The sequence below is a fragment of the Chiloscyllium plagiosum genome, chromosome 2 (genome assembly GCF_004010195.1).
Source record: "Chiloscyllium plagiosum isolate BGI_BamShark_2017 chromosome 2, ASM401019v2, whole genome shotgun sequence".
Lineage (NCBI taxonomy): Eukaryota > Metazoa > Chordata > Chondrichthyes > Orectolobiformes > Hemiscylliidae > Chiloscyllium > Chiloscyllium plagiosum.
The window spans coordinates 33,062,629-33,070,589 of NC_057711.1; the positions used below are offsets into that span (position 1 = coordinate 33,062,629).

At 44.1% G+C, this 7,961-nt stretch overlaps 1 pseudogene; it reads left to right on the plus strand.

Annotated features, from left to right (window-relative positions):
* Window positions 1-2,456, plus strand: part of LOC122556174 — a 52,693-nt pseudogene extending 50,237 nt beyond the window's left edge.
* The last annotated feature ends 5,505 nt before the right edge of the window (window positions 2,457-7,961 follow it).

The following is a 7,961-nucleotide window of genomic DNA, read 5'->3' on the forward strand; positions in this document are numbered from 1 at the left end:
GAGGGAACGGTCTTTGCGGAAGGTGGAAAGGGGTGGGGAGGGAAATATATCCCTGATGGTGGGGTCCGTTTGGAGGTGGCGGAAATGTCAGTGGATGATTTGGTTTATGCGAAGGTTGGTAGGGTGGAAGGTGAGCACCAGGGGCGTTCTGTCCTTGTTACGGTTGGAGGGGTGGGGTCTGAGGACGGAGGTGCGGGATGTGGACGAGATGCATTGGAGGGCATCTTTAACAATGTGGGAAGGGAAATTGCAGTCTCGGGACTGCTGGCCACATACCTCTGGCCAAGACCCAGCTTCTTTTACCAAGCCCCTTCCTTTCACGGACTATTCCCCACTCCCTTTTCTTTTAGAAAAACAAGGGCATTGAGGTTTTTACTTCTCTTCAGCGATAGTTGGAGGAAGGACTGAGCCTCTGACTACCTGTAACTTCAAATACGTTTTGGTTCACTGCAGACAGTTCTAGCTCAGTGAATTGTGTGATGTTAACTTCAAATGATGCCAGATGAGATGCTGTTCTCTGAGCTGCGGTGCGAGATAGAAATAGGGAGATGGCAAGAGAACGGGGAATGATTTAGAGGGTTGGAGGAAAGAATAGAGACAGACAGGCCATTGGATAGATAGATATTCCTTCACTTGAAGGGATCAGAGTTACCATTCCACCATTATTTGAAAATGCTACAATACTGCAGATAGGTTCCAGTGGATGGGTCTTGGCCAGAGGTATGTGGCCAGCAGACCTCTTTTTGTCACGTTCACACTCCCAGTCAATTCTCATACATTACCCAATAGTGAAGAGACACCTTTTGTTTTAACATCAAGTTTGTTCAGCAAAGCAGAAATGAACTATGCACAGATAGAGAAAGAAGCTCGAGGAATCACTTTTGACATTAGACAATTCCACCAATAATTGTATGGCTAGGAATTTACCCAACTAACAGGCCAACTTTCATGATATCCACCATCGTTGGCTAACCTGCTGAGTGTTTGTAACTTATTTTTTCTGTTTGTGATTAAACTTTCAATAGCTCTAGCCATTTTTTGTTCGCAGATTTCACTATGAAGTTGAAAATGAACCTCTTGAGTGAACATTCCTTATCTGCATTGCCAACAGAGTGGTGGCGAATGGCAAATCTGTATTTAATCAGTTGTGGTTATTTGGATCAGATGAGTTTTACTGAAACGTGTGGTCCTGTTAAATAAATTTGGAAAATATCACGCAGCATTGCCCTTTGTCGAGAAGGACACTCGGATGTTTCCTTTCTTCCTGGTGGTGGAATATAAAACTTGTTGTTCTTCAGTGTGTCCGACACCTGCACACACACGACATGGGTCCCAGGGAAAAATAAGCATTACCGCTGTTAGGCGGAAATGTGGAGGAAAAAGAAGATAAACTTGAAAAATAATAGAAACGCCAGCAGCATTTTCAATTGATGTTGTTGCTGCCATTTAAAAAAAACAGACACAGTCTGTCAAAGTGATGCCTTAGCATTTTGTCCATCCCTTGCAGGGTTATTATACTGACAGGGTTTGCTCTGTGGCAGTTAGTTATTGGTTGGAAAGGATCGCTCTGGGAAGGGTGTCAGCTTGGACCAAGCTGAGCTGGCTTCACTGCAGCCTCACTCTCCTACCTGCCCCCTTGTTCTGCAGCCTGACCTGCAGCTTCTGCAAGGCACTGGGCTGAGCCACTACCTGCCGGAGGACTCCCTTCTGCAGCCCATTGGGAATGCCCACACCAGCAGCACCAACAAAGCCTGCGCTCACTTCTCTTCCCCATCGGCATCTTGGTCTCCACCTACTTCACCTTCTGTGCTGCCTTTGCAGATATCCTGGCTCTCAGCTGGCCTGCCCTCAACAGATACAAGATCCATCTCGAGAAGCCCCCTTACCCGGCACAAGGTCCTCTGCAGTCTGGGCTTGACTTGCTACAACCATCTAGTCTTCATCCTGCCAACTGCCATGGCTCAGTGGTACTGGTGAACTTCCATGCTCTCTGCCGCCTTGGGCCCCCATCCTGTCTGAGCAGTTGGTAGGGGTGCTTCGTCTTCCCGTATTATGTCTGGCACTGGTTGCAACATCACATCCTTTGGCTTTACACCACTTTCCGTATCATCTGTTAGCTTGGTGACCCAGTACCTGTCTGTCTGGGAACTGATCAGAGTGGGTTTCTGGAACACCTGAACTAACTGCTCCTGCGGTGCCAATGCCTCACCACCTGGGCATTCATACTCTTCACCATCTTTATCTCGGCTACAATTTTCCTGGTCCCTCCACAACCTGGTGCCATTCGGGCGCTCTGAGGGCTCCCTGAAACACAAGCCCACCACCAGAAACCCACAACCAACTCCGCCCCATTCTTCTCTCACTGGGATCGGATCTTTGGAACCTGCAATACCAGCCGGCTGGAGAGGGGGAAGAGGAACCTCTCCTCAGGACAGTGCATTTACTTAGCGGGTTAAAATGTACTGCAAACACTCAGTGGGCCAGACAGCACTTTAGTGAGAGAAAGGAAAGTTTTTAATACCCTGAAGAGGTTTGGAAGGATGCACATAAAAACACACACAGGCAGTAGGAGCAGGAGTAGACAATATGGTCTGCCCACCCTACTCTGCCATCCAGTTTAATCATGGCTGATCTTGGGCTTTCCCCTCTGCTCCCCCCTTTTCTTGATTCCCTGAGAGACCAAACGTCTGCTAATTTGTGTCTCAATTGTATTCAACGATGCAGCATCCACAACCTCTGGGACAGAAAATTCCAAACATTCACAGCCATTAGAAGGGAAGAAATGTTTCTCATCTCAGTCTTAGCTGATTGGCCTCTCATCCTGAGACTGTGCCCTCCTCGACTAGTGGAAATAATCTCAACCTATCAGGCTCCTTCAGAATCTTGCATGCTTCAAAGATATCGCCTCTCACTCTTCTAACCTCCAGAAGATATCGACTCAATTTTAATCAGCTTCTCATCACAGGTCAGCCTCCTCATACCATGGACTCAATTAGTGAACCTTCAATATCCAGCCATCAGTCCAAGTACACCTTAAATGTGGTGACCTCCACACAGTGCTCCCATCGCGATCTCACCAAAACTAATGTAACAAGACTTCTTCTATTCAGTACTCAATTCCATGTAGGCACCCTGCCTGGGGAATCAAGAACACTGGGGGCACAGTCACAGGATAAAGGGGGTGTCAATCATTTAGGACTAACACTAGGACTACTTTCTCCACTCAAAGGGTTGAAAATCATTTAATTCTCTGAGGACACTCCATTGAGTATACTGAAGGTTATGTTAGGCAGAGGTTTGGTTCCCAGAGAAATCAAGGGATATAGGGAGCAAGTGGGAAAGTGGAGCTGAGGAAAACAATCAACCAAGATAACACTGATTCACGACTGTATAGTGTCTTCCTGCCCCTAAACTCGAAGCTCTTCCATCAGAACTCAATGATGAAGTAGTGAAAGCTCATTGACTTGAAACTCTGTTTCTCTCTCCACAGATGCCGTCTGACCTATTGAGTGTTTGAAACATTTTCTGATTTTATTTTAGCATTCCATTATATTTTGCTCTTTTGAGAAACTTTCAGCTTCTTCTACAGGCTAATACCCAGCCTAGCTATGCGCATTGCCGTAATAGTTTCTCCCATTATCATCCTTTAATCTTAGTTTTTAATTGTTATAAACTGAGTTTAAGTACATTTCTTATTATTTTGACAAGGAAAGGAGTTTGACTGCTCTTTCAAGTGATGGCTTTAAATTTGGAATGATGTTTGGGTGTATGTATGTTGGTGAGATTCAGCTGTAAGTTACAGAATCAATGGAGCCAATGAATTTCCATTAAGAGCCTTTATCAACTGTCAAGTTAGCAAATTGGCCACAAGATTATCATGGTATATGCTGAACAATTTGCAGCAAAGTCATGTCATGTAACATTAATGTTACCAAGTGAATTTTGTCAAATCAACCATGCATGCTTTCAGAACCACCTCTTGTCAAGTGAAATGGTTTGTGTGCGGTCTCTATGCTGTATGGCACCTAAAGTGAACTCTGGTAAGGGTCTAAGTATGGCAACTTGACCTTAGGTCATTTCTACATCAGCTATCGCCAACACATTACCATCCACCAATGCATTGCTAACCCATTAGCTGTAATTCCCGATTGAAATGCTATTTGCAATTGTTCCTAAGCAATCCCGACATTTATATTTCAAAGAAAGGTGATAATGGATTCAAAACGTTAACTCTAACAGATGCTGCCAGACCTGCCGAGTTTCTCCAGCATTTTCTGTTTATATGTCAGATTTCCAGCATTTGAATTTTTTTGCTTTTGTCCCAATATTTACCAAGCTAACCAGGAAGCAGCAGAATGAGCTGATCTGTAAAAACAGTCATGAGCCCAATTGACCAGGTTAATAACTCAAGCTCATCCTATAAATCAAGTCTACTTTTACCAACTGTTTGATCAAATCACGCAGAATAGCAGCATTTTCTTTCGAAGCCCTCAGTGACTAACCAAGCTGTGTTAAACTGCTGAGTCAATTGCTTTGGTTACCAAAGGCGAAGAGATATGTCGATTATTTGGTATTTTTCCTCCAGTAAGCATGTAAATGGTCTCATTTTGTTTTCACTGTGCTTTGAAAGATTTTTGAGTGATTGGTGTTACTATATTGGCCTAGAAATTCCATTCATTATGTAAATTGTATTTCTGAGCCAGATCAGACTGAAGGATACAGACTGAACATTTCATACATTCTGCTCTGGAATTTCCTGGACAAAAGCATCCCATAGGGTCATTGAGTCATAGAGTCATACAGCATAGAAACAGACCCTTCGGTCCAACCAGTCCATGCTCAACATAATCCCAAATTAAACTAATCCCACCAGCCTGCTCCTGCCCCACACTCTCTCCAAACCTTTCCTATGCATGTACCTATCCAAATGTCTTTTAAACATTGTAGTTGTACCCACATCCATCAATTCCTCAGGAAGTTCATTCCACACATGAACCACCTTTTGTGTAATTGCCCCTTGAGTCTTTTTAAAATCGCTCTCCTTTCACCATAAAAATGTGCTGCCTAGTCTTGAAATTCTTCCATCCAAGGGAAAAGACAACTACCATTAACTCTATCTATACCCCTCATTATTTTACAAACTTCTATCAGGTTGCCTCTCAACTTCCTATGCTGCAGTGAAAAATGTCCCAGCCTATCCAGCCTTTCTTTATAACTTAAACCTTCTATACCTGGCAAGATCCTGGTAAACCTCTTCTGAACCCTGTCCAGCTTAACAATATCACCCTTATGAGACAGTGGAAAACATTATAGCCAGGAAGGAATAATTGTGTCTTATTCTGTCGTTTCAATGGTCTAATGCCACTTTGATTGCTGAAAAGGTGAGCGTGGAAGGTTGGGTGGAGGTGGGGAAGCCGTTGGTGGTGGGGTGTTTCAGGTACCAGATGGGTAGGGGTATGGTGTCTATAAGTAATTGAGTGCATACAGTAGGTTGATGGGCTTGTGTTGGGGTATGTTGAATATGTGAGGCCAGGTTGTTTGGAGGAAATTGAATCAAGTCTGTTAAGATTGGGTTGGGGAGGCATAGTTTTAGGTCCAGTGAGGTTTGTTTGAGGATTGGGTGGAGTGCCCACAGTGTCAGGTCTGATAGATCACTGGGATCAGGAGGGGGGTGCTAAGTCTGAAGAACAGAGGAAGGGAGGTGGTTCCAGGTCTGGCGGGGTTGAGAGGGTGAGAGGGTTGTCAGGTCAAGCGTATCAGACAGATGTTGTTTTGGGAGTGGTCAGTGATGAGTTGAGGGGTTCCGTTGAATGGTTACCTGGGGTTAATGTAGGTTTTTAATCCTCTAACTTTTCCTGTGTAAATGTTAGAACAAAGAACAAAGAACATGACAGCACAGGAACAGGCTCTTTGGCCCTCCAAGCCTAACCTGATCCAGATCCTATATCTAAACTTGTCGACTATTTTCGAAGGATCTGTATCCCTCTGCTCCCTGACCATTCATGTATCTGTCTAGATACGTCTCAAATGATGCTATCGTGACCGTCTCTACCACTTCCACTGGCAACACATTCCAAGCACCCACCACCCTCTGCGTAAAGAACTTCCCCGTATATCACCGTTAAACATTTCCCCGCTCACTTTGAACTTGTGACCTCTAATAATTGAGTCCTCTACCCTGGGAAAAAGTTTCGTGCTATCCACCTCTCATGATTTTGCAGGCCTCAATCAGATCCCCCCCCAACCTCCTTCTTTTCAATGAAAATAATCCTAATCTACTGAACCTCTCCTCATAGCTAGCACCCTCCATACCAGGCAACATCCTGGTGAACCTCCTCTCCACCCTCTCCAAAGCATCTAAATATTTTTGGTAATGTGGCGACTAGAACTGTATGCAGTATTCCAAATGTGGCCGAACTAAAATATTATACAACTGTAACATGATTTGCCAAATCTTGTATTCAATACCCCGTCTAATGAAGGAAAGCATGCTGTATGCCATCTTGACCACTCTACTGATCTGCATTGCCACCTTCAGGGAACAATGGGCCTGAACACCCAGATATCTCAATTTTTCATCAATTTTTCCCAGAACTTTTCCATTTACTGTCTAGTTCACTCTTGAATTGCATCTTCCAAAATGCATCACCTGGATTGACCTCCATCTGCCATTTCTCTTCCAAACTCCGCAACCTATCTATATTCTGCCGTATTCTCTGACAGTCCCCTTCACTATCTGCCATTCCACCAATCTTAGTGTCATCTGCAGACTTGCTAATGAGGCAACCTACCCCTTCCTCCAAATCATTTATGTCTATCACAAACAACAGTGGTCCCAGCACAGATCCCTATGGGACACCACTGGTCACAGGTCTCCATTTTGAGAAGCTCCCTTCCACTACTACTCTCTGTCTCCTGTTGCCCAACCGGTTCTCTATCCATCCAGCTAGGACAGCCTGGACCCCATGCGACTTCACCTTCGTTATCAGCCTACCATGGGGAATTTTATCAAATGCCTTACTAAAGTCCATGTATATGACATCTACATCCCTTCCCTCATCAATCAACTTTGTCACCTCTTCAAAGAAATCTATTAGTTTTGTAAGACATGACCTCCCTGTACAAAACCATGCTGCCTATCACTGATAAGCCCATTTTCTTCCAAATATGCATATATCCAATTCCTTAGTATCTTCTCCAGTAGCTTCCTTACCACTGTTAGGCTCACAGGTCTGTAATTATTTGGATTACCCCTGCAACCCTTCTTAAACAAGGGGACAACATTAGCAATTCTCCAGTCCTCTGTGTTCAAGATTGCTGCAAAGCTATCTGTTAAAGCCACAGCTATTTCCTCTCTTGCTTCCCTCAGTAACCTGGGATAGATCCTATCCAGAGCTGGGGACTTGTCCACCTTAATGCCCTTTAGAATATACAACACTTCCTCCCTCCTTATGCTAACTTGACCTAGATAATTAAAGATCTATCCCTAACCTCAACATCTGCCATGACCCTCTCATCGGTGAATATTGATGCATAGTACTCATTAAGAATCTAATCCATTTTCTCTGACTCCACGCATATCTTTCCGCCTTTGTCCTCAAGTGGGCCAACCCTTTCCCCAGTTACCCTCTTACTCCTTAAATATAAATAAAAGGCTTTGGAGTTTTCCTTAACCCTGCTCGCTAAGGATATTTCATGACCCTTTTTAGCCTCTTAATTCCTCATTTCAGATTGGTCTTAGATTCTCAATGTTCTTTCAAGGCTTCGTCTGTCTTCAATCACCTCAACCTTACGTACACATCCTTTTTCCTCTTAGCTAGTCTCACAATTTCACCTGTCATCCATGGTTCCCTAATCTTGCCATTTTTATCCCTCGTTTTCACAGGAACATATATGTACTGAACTCTAATCAATCCCTCTTTAAAAGCCTCCCACATATTGAATGTGGATTTCCCTTCAAA